The 20,527-nt window shown below is 45.9% G+C and overlaps 1 protein-coding gene across 4 annotated transcripts in view; it reads right to left on the reverse strand.

The window, feature by feature from the left end:
• Positions 1-20,527, reverse strand: part of LOC132805812 (integrin alpha-7-like) — a 178,753-nt gene that overhangs the window by 157,310 nt on the left and 916 nt on the right. The window lies entirely within an intron of this gene.

Genomic DNA, 20,527 nt, shown 5'->3' on the forward strand with positions numbered 1-20,527 from the left:
GCTATGTGCGGCCTATTCATTTGCATGTGTGGGATCTTTCCATCCTTTCTGTACTTGATAGACTACGAACTACTCGTGTAATGTTGCCATGCTGGGAACGTTGCAGCCTATCTTTGCACTGCAAGTGCCCATAATCAGTGATGAAGGGACTCTGGCCCGGAACGTCGAATTTCCTGTTCCTTGGATGCTGCCTGACCTGCTGTGCTTCAACCAGCAACACATTTTTCAGCTCTGATCTCCAGCATCTGCAGACCTCACTTTTTACTTACAGTGTGATGACGACCCTGTTTCACTGATATTGGTGGGAAGGAAAAATATTGACCAGCATACCTAATACTGAAGCTCCCACTTTAATGAAAAAAATAATTTTATGCCGATCCACTCATCCTTAACAGGTGAAGGATCCGCACTTCCTGAATTTCAAATAATTGGGGAACTTTTTGGCACATTGTCCAAACAGCAGGTCTTCTCCTCCATAGATGACAATGCTTCAAATAGTTTCCACGTCATTGTTTATGTAGCTTCTAAAGTTGCCAATTATTGTCCTTTCCTGCAGTCCAGCAAATTATCTTTGCATTGTGTGTTTTACTGGGAAAAGGAAGAAGCTACGTTAATTTATATTTATAGGTCAGTTTGGCTTTAGCGCTGAGAATCAACACTACAGCATCAGCATTGTCTGTACCTGGAAGCACTGTTGTCTCCAGGCTGATTCAGCCAAGACTTTATACAAGAGTTTAATAAGCATCCTGCTCTTTTGTGGTTTACTTGTTTTAGTATTAAACTCTAATTCATAAAATCAAAAATTAAACAGGAGAAAATGGAACAAATGCAACTGAAATACCTTGAAGTCTAGTGTGCTTAAAAGGTTGGGGTCGTATTGTCCGAAAAGGTTAACAGTTAGGAAGGAAAAGTAATCAGAATGATTGTCAAAACACCTAAACAAATGGCAGCTCAAAATGATACCCATGTTTATTTAAGGGAACCAGAATAGAAGAGATGGAGTGCCAAAACAGCAGTTGAATTGACTTAGCTAGAGATTGCAGTCCAGAGGTAGTTAGAGTAAAATTCGGGGTGACTGGATGCTTTTAGGCTGAGATCAGGTCAGAGGCAGTCTGGAACAGGCTATATTTTCCTACAGTGGGTGGAGCTTATACAGGTTTTCCGGTTTCAATTTCCCGGTGTGTTTGCTGGGAGACGGTTATTGCAGTTTGAAGTTGAGAGAGTGATGAGGCAAAGAACTCACTTCAGGCAAACTAATTTCTGCTGTTAGCAGTTTCCACGCAGATGGGACGGGGGGAAGTCCCTGGGATGCACTGATTAATTCAGTTCAACTAAGTGAATCCCACAAGGAATCCCACAAGCAGTATCTGCTAGCTGCAGCAGAGAAAGATTGGAGCTGAGAGAAATTCGACAACAGCTCAATGAAGATGCTTGATTAAAGCTGAAATTGCATGGATAATTAAACATTTGGGCTCAGGAAGTCAGTGTCAGGTGAAGAGATTGAAATATCAAGAATGAGCCATCGTTTGAGGCAATCTGAATTGGAGAGACTTTAAAGGGGTTTCTACCTTCAAAGGTGAAGAAATGGAATTCTTTGCAAAGGAGACAGAGTTTCAATGAAATTTGGTGACAAACAATGTCACTAATGGCTGGGTGGGATCTGTCATGTCCACATCGACTATTTAAAGTGCAGTCGATAGGGGTTTTTTGAACACAGTTTGTCTGTTAACTCATACTTACCTCATGTTAACCCAAAATGTTAGAGTATAAGTCGCACATCTATTCTCGATTGTTTTGTAAAATTTAACTTGTTTGTTCAAAACCATGGCATCTTGTGACTTTATTCTCTTAGTCTCTGGGATTTTGACCTGAAGAAGGGCTTATGCCCGAAACGTCCAATCTCCTGCTCGTTGGATGCTGCCTGACCTGCTGCACTTTTCCAGCAACACATTTTCAGCACTGATCTCCAGCATCTGCAGACCTCACTTTCTCCTCGAAGATTTTGACCTTTGTCAGCTTCAAGCAAAAAAGAAACTGAATCTAACCAAATAGTAAACATAAATTTGGTGGTCTTGTTCAGGTAACAACAATCAAATTTGCAGTGAATCCCCTGCACTCGTGCCTCTTTTTCCTATATTAACTTGGCAAGGACTCAGTGATTTGAGTGTCTTTTTAATTCACTCTCAGGAGGTGGGCATCACAGCATTTCTTGTCCATCCCTAGTTGCCCCTTGAGAAGGTGGGGGTGAGCTGCCTTCTTGAACCGCTGCAGTCTACGCGCTGTAGGTAGACCCACAATGCCCTTCAGGAGGAAGTTCCAGGATTTTGACCCAGTGACACTGAAGGAACAGCGATAGATTTCCAGGATGGTGAGTGGTTTGGAGGGGAACTTGCAGGGGGTGGTGTTCCCATGTATCTGCTACCATTGTCCTTCCAAACCAGGAGAAACTGTGGGTTTGGAAGTGGCTATCTTCGGAGTCTGGTGGGAAATTCACCAGCCAGTACAAGGCTAAACCATACAGATCGGAAGGTGGGTGGATTTAGGTGAGAAGAGAATTTATTTTGGATGTGTTCATCTTCCATGGTCAAAAAGTCCATGCTCAATTCTAGAAATGAACGTTAGCGATATTAGTTTAAGGCAGCATGGTGGCTCAGTGATTAGCACTACCACCTCAGGGAGCTGGGTTCGATTCCGCCCTCGGGCGACTGCTTGTGTGGAGTTTGCACGCTCTCCCCGTGTCTGTGTGGGTTTCCTCACACAGTCCAAAGAGGTGCTGGTCAGGTGGATTGGCCATGCTAAACTGCCTGTAGTGTGCAGGCAGGGTGGAGGTGAGTCTAAGTGGGATGCTCTTTGGTGGGGTCAATGGGCCAAATGGCCTGCTCCTACACTGTAGTATTCGATGGGTTCACACGCTTGACTGAAGATTCTGCTTTTGCTGAAGCTTTGGACAGAGGAGTGGCACACCGATGTATTCAGTGTTTAATCACTTATATCACCGTGCTTAGAACCAGAACTCAACTTGAGGCAACAAGATGAGGAGAGAACCATCAACAACCAAATAGTCTCTCATTAAACTTAGTTTCTCAAACAATGCCCTTTCTAGTTTTATACAAGTCATGCTGCTTTTATTTTAATTAACTATCCCACTGAAGATATCAAACACGCAAAGCTAACTACAGAATGCAAGAAATGGCAAGAAACAGAGGATAGGGAAAACTTCAAGTCTGACAAGCCTAAGCTATGCTCTGCAATTTTAAATCTAATCTGACAAAAGAAATTCACTTGTGTCCTTATTGCATTAAATTCAAGGTGCCTACAGGCAATCTGCACCTGAATGTAAACCATCAACGAGCCTTCACTTTCATGTGGCGATGAAACAGGTCAATTCTAGGAAGTAGGAATTGCATTGGAAGCTGTATCTGAGGTACAGCTGATCACTGGTGTAACCATGAGACCTTAAGACATAGGTGGCATGGTGGCTCTGTGGTCTCACAGCACCAGGAACTTGGGTTCGGATTCTGCCTTGGGTGGCTGCCTGTGTGGAGTTTGCACGTTCTCCCCGTGTCTGTGTGGGTTTCCTCCGGGCGCTCCGGTTTCCTCCCACAGTCCAAAGATGCGCAGGTTAGATGAACTGGCCATGCTAAACTGCCCATGGTGTTAGGTACATCATTCAAAGGGTCTACTCTACTGCACAATGAGGTCCTAGGTAATCTGACCATCCTCAACTCCCCTTTCCTGTCTTTTCCCCATAGTCCCTGATTCCCCTTACTGATTAAAAATCAATCTGTCTCAGCTTTGAATACACTTAATGACCCAATGTCAACAGCCCTCTCTGGTAAAGAATGCCACAAACTTACTTCTGTCTGAGAAGAAATTCCTCCTCAGTATATGTAATGTTTGCCCTCTTATTCTGAGGTTATACCTTCTGGTCCTAGACTTTCCCACAAAGGGGAAGCAGCCTCTCCACACCTACCCTGTCAAGTCCCGTTCGAATACTGGATCTTTCAATAAGGTTGCCTCTCATTCATGGATATTCCAGTGAGTAAAGGCCCAACCTCTCCTCCTAAGACAGTCCCTCCATACTCAGGATCAGCCAAGTAAATCTTCACTGGGCTGCCTCCAATGTCAGTTTTGTTGTTAGATAATGGTCCCAACACTGTTCACACTATTCCAGTTGTGGTCTGACTAGGTATAATTTTAGCAAAAGCTCCCTATTTTTATACGCCATTCCCTTTGAAACAAAGGCCAACATTCCAGTTGCCTTCCTTGAACTTGCATGCTAGCTTTTTGTGTTTCATGGATGAGGACTGCCAAATCTCTCTGTTCTGTAGCTTTCTGCAGTACTTCTCCATTTCAATAATATTCAACCCCTCTATTCTTCCTGTCAAATGCCCATTATATTTCATCTGCCAAGTAAAAATACATGTGCAGTACTAGGCTAGTATCTTTGAAATCACCACTTTTATATTTTTAGATAGTTTTTAGTACACCGCTGCTGTTGAGCTCATGTAACGTCTGCTGTTAAACCACTGAAAGGAATAACTGAGTTATGCAAACACCCATGATTAATTTAGGACATTTTTACGTAACTTTCAGTATACAGCTTACACCCCAGGTCACATACATAAGTGCAGATCCAAAACACCTTCATGGACAAAGTCTGCTTTCAGGAATTGCTATGAAATCATTGAAAGGGATAACTGTGCTCCACACACAGACACACTTAACTCAACATTTTAAATTTACCATGGTTTCAATAAAGGAATCATTTAACATCATGAAGTTTGTAAGTCATTTAGGTTGGAACATAGCCAGTCTGCAAGAAATCTCCTAACTCAGTGCGATTTTCCCTGTATGACCCATTGCAGTTTGGACATATCAGGGTGTCCTAGTGCAGTAGGTTTTGGAACAACTCCACAGAGGCTGTTATCCCATCACCAAGTCCTCTTTTATTTCCACATGGAGAGTCCTTGACATTGAACCAGCTCCCTCCAAGCCAGCTCTCAGAGTGAGCAGAACCTCTGACCCTCCTGTTTATACCGGTCAGTCAGATTAACAACCCCAATCAGGGAACTCATCTTCAAGCTTTCAAACTAGGATAACAATGAAGTTCCTCCCCAGGTTGACAGAAAAAAAGCCTCCAACCATTTTGTTTATTATTCATTCATGGGATATGGGTATCGCTGGCTAAACCACCAATGGCAGTTAAGAGTCAACCACATTGCTGTGGGTCTAGAGTCATATGGAGACCAGACCAGGTAAGAGCAGCAGATTTCCTTCCCTGAAGAGATTCGTGAACCAGATGGGCTTGTTCCTAACATTGGTTACTCTTAGAGTCTGAAGTCCAGGTTTTTAGTTGAATCTAAATTGCACCGTCTACCATAGATGGATCGGAACTGGGGTTCCTATGTTGTTGCTGGGTCTGTGGATGAATAGGCTAGTGATAATACCCATCTTGAAGAAGGATGAATCTTATCCTTCCTGAAGAAGGGCTCATGCCCGAAACGTCGATTCTCCAGCTCCTTGGATGCTGCCTGACCTGCTGCGCTTTTCAGCAACACATTTTCAGCTCGTGATAATACCACCAGGCCATTGCCTCCCGGTAATCCAACAGGTCTGGCAATTGGTGGGAACAATGACTATGATGCCAACACACATACTGCATGCTATATGGGTCATGCTGAGGTCACCTACCTCATGGAGCATCTTGTAGACCTGATTATTGGTAGGGAAGGAATGAATGGTGTAATTAGGTTTACTTTTATAGGAACCCAAGTCTTCGCTGGGCACTGCTGTGTAAACCACATTGCTCACATAGTAGCAAGCGTCTGTCCCTTATTCCTGACCAATTATGAAGTATGGAAACCATGCGTTGACACAGTTACCACCCTGATCTCCTTGCGATTATGAATACTATTTTATAAATATAAGTAGTCCCAAGGTGTTTCACAGGAATGTAGCAAAATGAAAAATGATTTTCAGCCGTATAGGGAGACTTCAGGATTGGTGACACAAGCTTTGTCTAAAGGTTTGAAGCAGCATCTGAAATGAGGAAGGTGGTTTTGGGAAGGAATGGCAAAACTTCACAAAGAAAAGGAAGACACCGCCCTTCGTCTGAATGCAGGAGAGAACCAATGGCCTACAAAGATGGGGAAATACAGCAATCAGGCAACTGACTGGTTGTCGGCGGGCTTTCTACCAGAATTAGTTGCCCAGTTAGAGGCTAAACTGTGTACTATGTCCAGCCCCTCACCCACGTGCAGATCATGGGGCACGGGGGTGGAGGGGCACAATCTGATAGACTACCCACAACTACTGGGTTGGTCGATTCTTTTCCAGTTTGGCTGGAGTTGAAATGATTGCAGTCCCTGTAGAAACAGGCTTTTAAGTGATTATCAATTGACTACTTTAGGGTATCAATTGGCAACTGGGTGAGAGAGCGGTCTACTTGTCCACAACTTCATTTGGGTAAACACAAAAATACTGGCGATCACAGTGGGTCAGGCAGCATCCATGGAGAGAGAGCAAGCTAACGCTTCGAGTCCAGATGACTCAGAGCTGATGAAAAGTCATCTAGACTTGAAACGTTAACTTGCTCTCTCTCCATGGAGCTGAAAATGTGTGGCTGGAAAAGCGCAGCAGGTCAGGCAGCATCCGAGGAGCAGGAGAATCGACGTTTCGGGCATGAGCCCTTCTTCAGGAATGGATGCTGCCTGACCCACCGTGATCTCCAGCATTTTTGGCAGTTTCCAGTACCGATTCCAGCATCTGCAGTAATTCGCTCCTTCATTTGGGAAAAGGTGGGAAACGGCAAGTTTTGACAGAGCCGCCAGCCCATCGAATTGAGTTCCTTTCTCGCTCCACACCCACAGGATACTGCCCTTAGTGATGAGGTGGCTGCCAACAGTGGAACAAGGGGAGTACAGAATGCGCAAGAGACCTAAAGTGGAGGAGCACGGAGTTCTCAGAGGGCTGAAGGATGGTGCAGGAATGGGAAGGGGGCGAGTTATAAATAGCTCAAATGCACAGCCGATACCGAACTGGGAATACTATGTGAAGAACAGCTTCGAAATTAAGTGTGACTAAACTCGCGAGTAGGAAGAATAATGGCAGATGAAAGTTCAATGCAAACGGATTTCCAAGTAGCTCTACTTAAGAGGAAGAAAAGAGGAATGGTTGTGAAACAGGATAACAAATATGTCAACAGACATGACACTTAATACATCCAATCACAATGAAGCAGAAAAATTCACATTAATCAGACTTACAGAGCTCTGTTTACATTCTTTACATACACTCACTTAAAAATGTGGGTCCCAGTGGATTTTATGAAAGAGAGAGGGACCGATAAACGAGCAATGCATGGGAAAATAGTCATCACTTTGTCAATTGATAGGCGATACAGAGGCTGCTCAGATGTACATGGCAGATTCTGCTTTCCCTTTTCTACTACACTCACCTAATGTGTTGGAGGGAAACTCCACATGAAATGGCAGGCACCTCTCCAAGAGGCGGAGAAAGGAGGGAGATTTTGGCTTCACCGCTCTCGCTTGCTAAGAGACGAGCAGCAGTGGCACTGATAATGGCCAAGCAGTAGGCTGTCTAGCTGCAGTCTCAAAGCTCAGAAGATGGTGCAGCAAACCTGTCAGGCCCCAAGCATTTTAGCCTCGGAATTTCACTGCATCTACTTTAATGCGTCACTCTCCACAAACTAAATCCAGCTCCAGGTGATTAATCGGTTTGGGATCAGTCTCACTTAGGGACAAGAAAACTGCAGCTGCTGGAATCCAAGGTAGACAGGCAGGAGGCCTGTCAGAAGGTGGAGAAGTCAACGTTTCAGGTGTAATCCTTCTTCAGGACCTGAAGAAGGGCTAAACCTGAAACATTGACTTCTCCACCTCCTGACGCTGCCTGGCTTGCTGTGTTTTTCCGGCCTCTTGCCTGTCTACCTTGGATCAGTATTTGTCATTTGGACCAAATCCCAACGTCGTCAGGCCTGTTGCAGAAGACAACAAGGGAAGTACATGTCTTCAAAAAGACACACCTCTCTCCCTTCAATCGCGTTACTTGGCAATCATTTTGTAACCGTTGGGCCACATTTTACTATTTGGCAACGTAGTAATTGCATTTTAAAATGAAAAAAATCACATGAAAACTTTGAGACTTTGACATAAGGCCTTGTATAAAAGTATTTTCTTCAATTAAATTTTCATTAAAATTCGATAAGAGATTCTGACAGACATAATTTACCATACTTGAATAGTATCAACAATTTCAGGTATCTCTGGACACACTTGCCTTTATTGGTCAGTGCATTGAGTATAGGAGTTGGCATGTCATACTGCGACTGAACAGGAGATCACTTAGGCCACCAATGGAATACTACATACAGCTCTGGTCTGCCTGCTATAGGAAAGATGTTGTGAAACTTGAAACAGTTCAGAAAAGATTGACAGGATGTTGCCAGGGTTGGAGATTTGAGCTGTAGGGAAAGGCTGAATAGATTGGGGCGATTTTCCCTGGAACATCGGAGGCCGAGGGGTGATCTGATTGTGCTTTATAAAATCTTGAGGGACAGGGATAGGGTGATTGATCGAAGTTTTTCCCCCAGGGTAGGGGAGTCCGAAACTAGAGGGCATATATTTAAGGTGAGAGGAGCAGGTTAGGTTAATTGGCCATTCTAAGTTGCCCATACTGTCATACTGGGTGGATTAGCCATGGTAAATGCAAGGTTACAGGGATAGGGCGGGTCTGGGTGGGATGCTCTTTTGAGGGTCAGTATGGACTCAATGGGTCAGATGGCTTACTTCCACACATAACCAAAATGTCCCAACCTGTTTCATAGATGGGTACAATTTGACACTGGGCTACATAAAGAGACACTAGGAAAGGTGACCAAAAGTCTGGCCAGAAGTCACTTTTAAGCAGCATTTTAAAGGAGGAACATGAGGTCAGAGAGATATAAGGTGACAAGACGTAGGAGTAAATCACATGGATCCTCAAACCTGCTCCATCATTCAACACAATCCTGGCAGATCCTCAGCTTCTGCTCATGCCTGCTCCTTGGAATCCCTGAGAATCCAAAGATCTGTGTAATCCCAATATATTCAGTGGTAGAGCATCCATAACCCTCTGGGGTTGTGAAGAGATTTCTCCCAGCTCAATCCAAAATGGTTGGCCCCCTTCTGCTGAGAAGGTGCAGCCCCCCTGCCCTCGACTCCCCAGCCGAGTGAAAACACTTGTCACTGCCCATTACGTTCAGCCACTGTTGAGAGATTAAACTTGAGGATGTTCTGAGTGTTTTGAAAGACTTTTCGGTGTGCCCATGTCACGTTTGTAAACAGTTCAGTAAGTTAGTGTACAGTAGGTGGAATGATATAATGGCATGATCATATTTTTGTCCCATGGCTGTGTGAACTGTGAGCAAGTATGAATATACACCAAGTGGTGAATAGAAGTGAGTGGAAAAATAGGACAAAAAAACATGTCTGGGCAGAAAGGAGAAAACCAGCCTGAACAAAGAGGGCCAGAGTAATTCTGAACGATAATTTTTGTCAATCTGTTATGTAATCGGTAAGGTCAAGGCTTTTCCTAACTGGTTCACTCCCCAACCCCGCAAAAGAACTGGGCTCTTTATCATTTCCAATGTATCGACTGAGATATCTTCAAACTGCTTCCTGGTTATAAACAATACTCAGGGAAAGCTCAGTGACCAGCTCAGATAGGAAGGCACGGTGGCCCAGTGGGTAGCACTGCTGCACTCACAGTGCCAGGGACCCAGGTTCGATTCCAGCCTCAGGTGACTGTCTGTGTTGGAGCTTACACGTTCTCCCCGTGTCTGTGGGGGTTTCCTTCGGGTGCTCCAGTTTCCTCCCACAGTCCAAAGATGCGTAGGTTAGGGTGGAAGATTGCTCTGTAGTGTCTAAGGATGTGTAGGCTAGGCGGGTTAGATACAGGGATAGAGTTGAGTAGTGGGTCTGGGTGGAATGCTGGTCAGAGGATTGGTCCAGACTCAATGGGCTGAAGGGCTCCACCTGCACTGTAGGGATTCTCTAATCTCCCAGTACTTCATAGCACAGTGTAATGGATCAGGAACTCTCCATTGTACTGTTGTAAAAGAAATCATGAAAGATTATTGACCCTTAAAGTTCAGGACTGGCTTTCCCCTTCAGTAATTAAGTAGGACAGAGGAAGGGTCACCAGACCTGAAACATTAACCCTGATTTCTCTTCACAGCTGCTGCCAGACCTGCTGCGCTTTTCCAGCAACTTCTGTTTTTGTTTCTGATTTACAGCATCTGCAGTTCTTTCGGTTTTGAGCTTGTGCATTGCTGTCAGGCAGATTTGCTTTCTGCACTGACGTCAAGCAGGTGACCATGCTTGTATATATGTCTCTAAGGCCTTCAGCCTTGTGGTTCCCTGGTCTCCTTTCCCAAAGGTGATGAAGGACGCCACAAGCAAGCCTCAACTGCCTGCTTTCCACACACATACTCTCTCCAGGAGAACCTCAGCTGTTTCTTCTCCCCCCAGTGCCTGTATGCAACAGTCGTGCCCCTACCCTGTGTGAACTAAAGCAGTAAGTTGACAGGCCACATGATGCTTTGCAGCTGAACTCAAAATTCCCTTCGCCTTGTCGATCTATACCTTCAGCTGCCTACATTCTAAGCGCTGGAGTTTTCTCCCTAAATCTGATCAGGCTAATAGGCAAGACAAAGGCTCGTGGAGTTGCATATTGGCACGGACGTGGGATGGACAGGAAGCAGGGAACAAGAATAAATGAGGCATTTTCAAGTTGGCATGCTGTGACCCGTAGCGTGCCCACCAGGATCAGTTCAGGGGCCGTAGCTATTTACAATATATATTCATGGATGAAGAAAATGAGCTACATTTAATAAAAATGATTCCTGAGGTGTACAGCAGTGCCTTGCGGAATCACATCCACTAAATCTCAATTAGACGAATGTGGCAAAACTCATTAACTGCCTTATAGAAATGGAGAGGTTCACCTACTTGTATTTCATTCAAAACTTGCAATCTCAATGTATGATCAAGTGCACCTTCAGAAATAATGTGCAGGGTTTCAGCTCCACATATGGAAAGAGCAAATTGCCTGGGTCTGAGAGAAATTAATTTGGCATCGAAGACATTCATTCACTTAATGAAAATCACACACTCCAGGGACCTTTAAGTTGCGCTGTGTCTTTAAGAATTCAGAGCACATTCTAATCATCTGAAATGGGAAATTTCTATTGGCAGGCATGCTCTGACACGCAACTAAATGACCAGCTCAGCAGCTTTCAAGACAGATGTATTTTTTTTTATTTTAAATGTTAAATTAATTACCTTTCTGCTCTCACTGTATTCACTGGGTCAATAGTTCAGAAGTCATTTCCCAGTTTCAAGGCGGATTTCTGTTGCTAGACAATGAAGTGCCACCGTACACATAAGATTTGCACACATATTTGCTTTTGGTCAGGACATGTCTGCCTTGTTTTCCTTTCCGGAGCAGTCACAGGCTCTTGAGTCTTCATACTCTTAATGAACAGGTAAGATTGCCAGGCCATCCACGGATTGCGCAGTGACTTGGTCTTGAGAGCTTCTTTTATTGCTGAGCGAGCAGAAATTGCTGATTGGAGGCTCAGATGATTGAGATAGCCCTTTTCCAAGTCCAGTGAGTGCCTTTCTGTACATGTATATGTACGCACTCACTCACAAAAGCTAAGGTAAAGGTGTCAGTTTAGACCAAGGGGACCACTTGCTCATCAGAAGAATGTGGGTTCAAGGTCAAGGCAGCAACACATAATCTGAGCAAGCACTCCAGGGGACTTCTGGGAGTGTGTTGTACTGGCAAGTGTGTTGCTTTTAAACTGAGGCCTTGCCTCCTGGTTCAGGTGGACATCAAGCAGTCCCATGACCCCATTTGGAGATGAGCAGCAAGGTTACCCTAATGCCCTGGGACAAGATTTAGTCTTTCGCAAGCAGGATGCACTTGGAGAGGATATGAAGAAGAAAGGCACAGGTTTAAGGTGAAGGCAAGAGGAAACGGGATCCGAATAATGATTTAAAACTTCGTGACAAAGATGTCTGTGAGCTCCTTTCATTTGATTAGATTAGATTCCCTACAGTGTGGAAACAGGCCCTTCGGCCCAACCAGTCCACACCGACCCTCCAAAGAGTCACCCATTTCCCTCTGATTAATGCACCTAGCACTATGGGCAATTTTAGCATGGCCAATTCACCTAACCTGCCCATCTTTGGATTGTGGGAGGAAACCGGAGCAAACCCACGCAGACACGGGGAGAATGTGCAAACTCCACACAGACAGTTCCTGAGGCGGGAATTGAACCTGGGACCCTGGTGCTGTGAGACAACAGTGCTAACCACCGAGCCACTATGCTGTTGGAAAGTTGAGAGATGGCTGAGCTTGAAATTTGACTGCTAATATTCAGGAGTATGACTGCTCAAAAACACATTGGTTCATTTCATTGGAACTGTAGACTGTATGTAATCCTGTTATGGTGTGTCATATCCAGCAATTCAGCAACACTCCTGACACAACACCTTCCAAACACACAATCACTTCCATCTAGAAGGACAAGGGCAGCAGATACATGGGAACATCATCCCTGCAAGTTCCCCTCCAAGCCACTCACCATCCTGACTTGGAAATATATCCCTCAATGTCACTGGGGCAAAATCCTGGAATTCCCTCCCTAATGACATTGATCTACAGCACATGGACTGCAGCGGTTCAAGAAGGCAGCTCACCCCCATCTTCTCAAGGGGGCAACTAGGGATGGGACAATAAACACTGACTTTGACATAGAGTTAATAACTGAAAAAAGATGTTTTAACAGTGCTCCAACAGAGCTCAAATCCCGATAGTGGCTTCCACAGCCAACCAGGACAGGGATACACTAGTAATCAGCTTCGAGGGTCACATGACATCTTTGCTTCCATGCAAAGGTAAACAGCCTGGCATGACATCATCACCTCCCAAATGTCTTGCAATAAACAGTGACGTCCACCCTATGATACCACCACTGCAAACACCCCGGTCTAGTTTCTCCTCAGACTGATACAGTGTTGAGAAAGGATCGTCAAATGACTTACTTGAGCAATTTGGAGGGGGAAGCACACCAGTTTTGGAAGCAGCAATCAAGAGTTACAATGAATTCTTGAAAAACTGACTGGTTATGGAATGTATTGGCCTATAAACTGGGCTCTTTGCAGCCCTAAACCTTGCCGTACGGCTCCTGCAATCTGTTCCTTCACTAAATCTCTGTCGAGTGAGGTGTCTCTCAACAGGACCCCCGGGACAGTCACATTATCTGGGCACAGGTGCTTGAAGTAGCCCTTCAAACAGTGTCTTATAAAAAGAGCGAATTAAAGACTGACTGCTCCTTCTCACAACAGCCCAGGGGAATGTCTACTGGGAAGGATCCAGGGAACAAGATAATCAATCCAGCTGATCTGTATGGAAACTTCCTGACTCCATCGAGATGTTTAAAAGGGGGAGCATGAAACGCGGGGAGGCAGTTGGAGAGAACTTAAACTCCACACTCTTTCTTCAGCATGGCTCACAGCACCAGCAGAATTGCGTCCCCTGAATACACTTACAAACCAAAGGTCAAAAACAGCTGAAAGAAATGCCAAAACAAAGGGAGTGCAATCATTTGAAAGGGCTGGGGGTGGGTCGTCGGGGGGTTAACCAACAGCAGGGAAAGGGGAAATGTGCACATGGATTTGTCTCAGTGTCTAAAGGCCAAGGAAGGAGGTGGAGGAGAAAACAGCAGGGGTTAAATAATACGTGTAAATCGTGAATGTGAGGGAGGGAGCGGTTTGGGCTGTGCCACCACCATGGCCAAATAGTCTGGCAATACTCCCTGACTTTGGCTTGTTTAAGAAAACCAGCAGCTTGGGCAGAGGTCCCGCTGACGCAGAGTAAAACAACGAACTGAGGGTGCTGGAAACCTGAAAGGAGCAAAACCAGAAATTGCTGAAGAAGCTCAGCAGAGAGGGAAACACAGGAGTTAGTGCTTTAGGTCCAGAACTAGACGCAGCTGTGAAAAGGGCGTATTGATGGGGACTGGAGGGCACGGGGGGAGAGGCATTGTTTCAGGTCTAGTCGTGAACAGGTCATATTGATGCTAATGATGGGGGCTGTGGAAGGGGTGGGAGTGCACGGATAGGTGGAGACAGAGCCCACAGAAAGAGAAAAAAAAGGCTCAGCGCACAAAGGGATTGTTAGGTTAGATTAGATTACTTACAGTGTGGAAACAGGCCCTTCGGCCCAACAAGTCCACACCGGCCCGCCAAAGCGCAACCCACCCATACCCCTACATTTACCCCTTACCTAACACTACGGGCAATTTAGCATGGCCAATTCACCTGACCCGCACATCTTTAGACTGTGGGAGGAAACCCACACAGACACAGGGAGAACATGCAAAGTCGGGAACATGCACCCGGGTCTCAGGCGCTGTGAGACAGCAGTGCTAACCACTGTGCCACCCGCAAATGATTGTTGACCATAAGCCAAGGAGGACGACAAATTAGATTGGTGATGACAGGGACTATTAGGGCACCTTCCAGCCTTCAGGCCTTGATAGCAAGTTTAACCATTTGAGACTGACTAACCCCTTCCATGTCAATTACCTACCCTCTAACCCCAGACCCTGTCAGTGCCATGAGTTGCTTTTAACACAGCCAACCCATTTTCACCCACTCAATGTCCCCATTTCCACCGAACGTATTTTCCTTTCCTGACCTACTATCTACAATCCCTTTGTCTGCTAGCTCCTTTTCTGCCTCTCTCTGGGCTCCATCTCCATCTCTCCTCTCACCCAACACCACCTCCCCAACCAGGAGTTAAATATTAGATTAGATTACCTCCAGTGTGGAAACAGTGAGGACCGCAGATGCTGGAGATTAGAGTCGAGAGTGTGGTGCTGGAAAAGCACAGCAGGTCAGGCAGCATCCGAGGAGCAGGGGAGTTCACGTTTCGGTCAAAAGCCCTTCATCGGTCCTCATCCTGCCCAAAACATTGGAGCTCCTGCTCCTCGGATGCTGCCTGACCTGCTGTGCTTTTCCAGCACCACACTCTGGACCATTGTGTGAAAACAGGCCCACAAGGTCCATACCAACCCTCTGAGGAGTAATTCACCTAGCCCCATTCCCCTACCCTGATGAATGCACCTAACCCTCTGGGCAGTTTAGTGTGCCCAATCCACCCTCACCTGCACATCTCTGGACTGTGGGAGAAAACCCACGCAGACACGAGGAGGGTATCTGCAAACCCCACACAGACAGCCTGGGGCCCTGGTGCTGTGAGGCAGCAGTGCTAACCACTGAGCCATAGAGTCATAGAGATGTACAGCATGGAAACAGACCCTTCTGTCCAACCCGTCCATGCCGACCAGATATCCCAACCCAATCTAGTCCCACCTGCCAGCACCCGGCCCATATCCCTCCAAACCCTTCCTATTCATATACCCATCCAAATGCCTCTTAAATGTTGCAATTGTACCAGCCTCCACCACATCCTCTGGCAGCTCATTCCATACACGTACCACCCTCTGTGTGAAAAAGTTGCCCCTTAGGTCTCTTTTCTATCTTTCCCTTCTCACCCTAAACCTATGCCCTCTAGTTCTGGACTCCCCCACCCCAGGGAAGAGACTTTGTCTATTTAGCCTATCCACGCCCCTCATGATTTTATAAACCTCTACAAAGTCACCCCTCAGCCTCTGACGCTCCAGGGAAAACAGCCCCAGCCTGTTCAGCCTCTCCCTGTAGCTCAAATCCTCCAACCCTGGCAACATCCTTGTAAATCTTTTCTGAACCCTTTCAAGTTTCACAACATCTTTCCGATAGGAAGACCAGAATTGCACACAATATTCCAACAGTGGCCTAACCAATGTCCTGTACAGCCGCAACATGACCTCCCAATCTCCTGTACTCAATACTCTGACCAATAAAGGAAAGCATACCAAATGCCTTCTTCACTATCCTATCTACCTGCGACTCCACTTTCAAGGAGCTATGAACCTGCACTCCAAGGTCTCTTTGTTCAGCAACACTCCCTCAGACCTTACCATTACGTGTATAAGTAGCCACCTTGCTGAGGCAGGGCTACAGGACTCAAAACGCTAATTCTGTCTCTCTCTCTCTCTCTCCACACATGATGCCAGACCTGCTGAGTTTCTCTAGCATTCCGAACTGTAACTGCAGCAAAAGCCGCACCTTTTGGGAAAGGGGGGAGGGGGGAGGATATATTTGTAAAAAGACAGCAAAAAAAAAGCAGCGGAAATAAAAATTCGTCAACTGAAATGAAATAAGATGGAAAAAGGGAGTAAATAAGGAAACGTTAATCGCTGAAGGAATGATTCACAATGCACACCCTGCATTCTTAAATGATATATAATTGGACGCAGTCTAACTGTCCCGGGGATATTTTTTGCAGTATTTCCTAATGGGAGTTAATAACGTGAGTGACACGTGTTCCTGGGCTCAGTCAAAAATAAATAAGCCAGGCAATCTTCAAATAACTCTGCCCGGCCACCAGCAATCGCAATGAGCGCGCTATTACCAAAAAAGGTCAGGGCTGTCCCATTCATTCGCCAGTGTATTAATGGTCGGGGCTCCCAGTGGTTGGAGCTGGGGAGCGGCTGGCCCCGTGTTCGTGCACTGTGCAACCCTGCTTCGCTTGAAACCACTTTCCAGTGGGTGTGGGGAGTGTCCTTGAATATCTCCCTCCCCAGGGTCTCCCTTTGGTAATGATGACCCCCCCCCCCCCCCCGTTCCAGCGAGCAAAGCGGGAGTGTTCGAGAGCAGATGCATACTCTCCACTCTGGGTGTGTGCTCATTACAGTATTTATGAATATTCATGCTCCCTTATTGATTTCCCTTGTATTCGTGATTGAATCCGTTTTGCACCACCAGCGGAGACAAATTTCTGCTTTCCTCCAGCCATTAATCCGCGCAGCAGTACTCAAGTGGAGCGGTTCGTAATGTGCTTTCTTCGGATCGAACAGCCCCACGCCCACACAGAGATTTTCCCACAGCCCTCGAAGAAATAAGACGTTCCTGGGGACCGCTTGAGCGAGCTTCCGAAAGAAACTGCCAGCTACCCAGCTGTCTTTTTTTTCAAATGGCCAACAGACATGATGAGCTATTAGTGTATACAGAAAACCTAATGATGTGTTTTATGTTGCTTGCTTCCGAGAAACACACTGATCTCAAGATTTCTCACACCAACTGAACTCCTATTCCATGGAACATTATCCATCGTCATGGTGACAGCATAGGCTTGCTAACGCACCATGGTAGAACAGGCCCAAGGGACTGAATAGCAGCATACGAGGGGCAGGAGAATCAACGTTTGAATTCCTGATGAAGGGCTTATGCCTGAAATGTCGATTCTCCTGCTCCTCGGATGCTGCCCGACCTGCTGTGCTTTTCCAGCACTGTGACCTGCAGTCCTCACTTTCTCCTCCTTCAATGGCCTCTTCCTGTTCAGCATTGATTGATTTCCAGTCCACCAGGTCAGAACATTGAGCAGACTTTAAGACCCAGCAAGAAAGTGACTGGAACAAAAATCCAGAGGGAGTAAATAGAGTTAGAGAGCAAGCTAGCCAGCAACATAAAAACTGAGTAAGAGTTCTTAAATAGGAAATGAATAAGTGAGTGCCAGTTCTCTGAGAAAGAGAGCAGGAAATTAATAATGGAAAACAAGAAAACTATAGAAATGCTGCACATTTTTTTTAAAGATTACTTACAGTGTGGAAACAGGCCCTTTGGCCCAACAAGTCCACACCGACCCACCACCCACCCATACATTTACCCAACACTACGGGCATTTTAGCATGGTCAATTCACCTGACCTGCACATTTTTGGACTGTGGGAGGAAACCGGAGCACCCAGAGGAAACCCACGCAGACACAGGGAGAATGTGCAAACTCCACACAGTTAATCACCTGAGTCAGGAATTGAACCCGGGTCTCTGGCGCTTGTGAGGCAGCAGTGCTAACCACTGTGCCACTGTGCTGCCATTTTATGTATGTCTCCACTGTAGAAGACTTACAAAACTTTCCAAACATGATTGAAAACCAAGACATGAAAGGAAAGGAGGAACATAATACAATTATCACCATCAAAGTGCCAGGAAAAATATCTGATCTAAAGGTTGATAAATCCCCAGGCCTAAATGGCTTGCATCCTCGAGTCTTAAAAGAAATGGCTGCAGAGATGGTCGAGGCATTGGCTATAAGCGATTCAATTTCCTTCGACTCTGGAATACCACAGCAGATTAGAAAAGAGAAATTGTAACACCCTTATTCAAGAAAGGGGGGAGACAGAAAGCAGGAAATTGGAGCCCAGTTCGCCCCACATCTAGAGTCATTGGCAAAGAGTCATACAGCATAGAAACAGATTAGTCCATGCTGACCATGTTCCCAAACCAAATGAGTCCAACTTGCCGGCATTTGATCCATGTCTCTCTAAACCTTTCCTATTCATGGCCTTATCCAAATGCCTATTAAATATTCTAACTGTACCTGCATCCACCACTTCCTCTGGCAGTTCATTCCACACACGAACCACTCGGTGCAAAAAAAAGTTGCCCTTCATGTCCTTAAACGTTCTCCTCTCGCCTTAAAAACATGACCCTTAGTTTTGAACTTCTGCACCCTAGGGAAAGAACCTTTGCTCTTCACCTTATCTATGTCCCCTCATGACTTCATAAACCTCTATAAGATCATCCCTCAGACTCCTAAGTTCCAGTCAAAAAAAGTGCCAGTCTATCCAGCTTATTCTTATAATGTAAAGGCTCCATTCCCAACAACATCCTGGTAAATCTTTTCTGACCCCTCTCCAATTTAATGATGTGTACAGAGGGATCCAGGAGTTTTGATACATATATCACATGAACTTAGTGTGCAGATACAGCAAGTGATTGGAAAGCAATCAAATTGTTGACATCGATCATAAGGGAAACAGAATATAGGGATGTTTTACCACAGCTGTTCGGGGCCTTGTTCAGACCACATCTGGAGAACTGGATACAGTTTTGGTTTCCTTATTTGAAAAAGGATGTCATTGCAATTGAAGCAGTCCTAGGATGCAGGGCGTCTTTTACAAGGAAGCTTGGTCAGGCTGGCCCTATACCCATTACCTTTTAGAACAATGAGAGGTGACCCTACTGAAATATACAAGATCCGGAGGGGACTTGACAGGGTGGATAGTGGGGAAGTGTTCCCTTTTTTAAAGACAATATTTTTCTCTCAGAGGTTTGTTAGCTGTGGAATGCTCTTCCCCAGAGAGGGCCCTGTGTCATTCCATTTATTCAAGGCTGAGTTTGTTAGATTGTTGATAGATAAAGGTGCCGAGGGTTATGGGGCAGACAGGAAAGTAGAGTTGAGACCACACCAGTTGGCCATGATCTCAGTGAGGTAAAAACAATGACTGCAGATGCTGGAAACCAAATTCTGGATTAGTGGTGCTGGAAGAGCACAGCAGTTCAGGGTTGGATGCTGCCTGAACTGCTGTGCTCTTCCAGCACCACTAATCCAGAACATGATCTCATTGAATAACAGCGCAGCCTCCAAGAGTTGAACAGCCGACTCCTGCTCCCAAGTCCAGTGTTTCTATTTTTCTTAAGTCTTCCACAGTGGCTCAGTGGTTAGCACTGCTGCCTCACAGTGCCAGGGATCCAGGCTCCATCAGCTTTATGCTGACTGACCTACATTGCCTCCTCATCTGACAATGCCTTATTCTTAAAATGTCTATTCTGGCTGTAAAAGCACTCCATGGCCCTTGCCCCCACCCTGCCTTCAGCCGTACAATGCTCCAAATTTGGCCTCTTGCTCATCCCCACTCCACCAGTGGCAACGGTGCTTTCTAAATGCAGGAATTCTTCCCCATCCCTCTCGTGAAAAATCCCACCACTCTGCCTTCGGTATTTTTAACCAACCTGTTCAGAGAGGATGTGCCACACCTCTGGAGAAGGTGCTACTTGAACCCGGGTCTCCTGGCTCAAAGGTAGGAGCACTACCACTGTGCCACAAGAGCCTTTCTATTAAACCTCCCTCACCTGCTCCAACAGCCTCTTATGTGGCTCCGTATCAAATTCTGTTGGAGAACATTGCTGAGAAGCCTCTTGGAATGTTTTATTGGAACCAGAGGCGTTCTATAAACGCAAGCTGCTGTTATAAAAGGTCCGGTGTTGAGATGTTCAAGTCTGGATGGCCAACTTGAGTTCAGATTCCCCCCCCCCCCCCCCACGAAGTGGGTGCAGTATTTGATTTATGAGCATGACAATAAATACAGTGGACGGCTTCCTCCTGCGTCCCCACTCAGTTTGGAGGGATCTCAGCCCTGGCTTTGCTGGTGAGTTATGGAATTGTTTGGCTGCTGTGTGTGTGTGTGTGTATGTGTGTGTCAAGCCCGCCTTAAATAATTCATGAGCCGGTCCCACCAAGACGCCCAGATTTCGGGAACATGAAGCGAATTGGGGAGGAGGGCTGGAGGC

This window comes from Hemiscyllium ocellatum, chromosome X, assembly GCF_020745735.1.
Source record: "Hemiscyllium ocellatum isolate sHemOce1 chromosome X, sHemOce1.pat.X.cur, whole genome shotgun sequence".
In the NCBI taxonomy this organism is placed as follows: Eukaryota; Metazoa; Chordata; class Chondrichthyes; order Orectolobiformes; family Hemiscylliidae; genus Hemiscyllium; species Hemiscyllium ocellatum.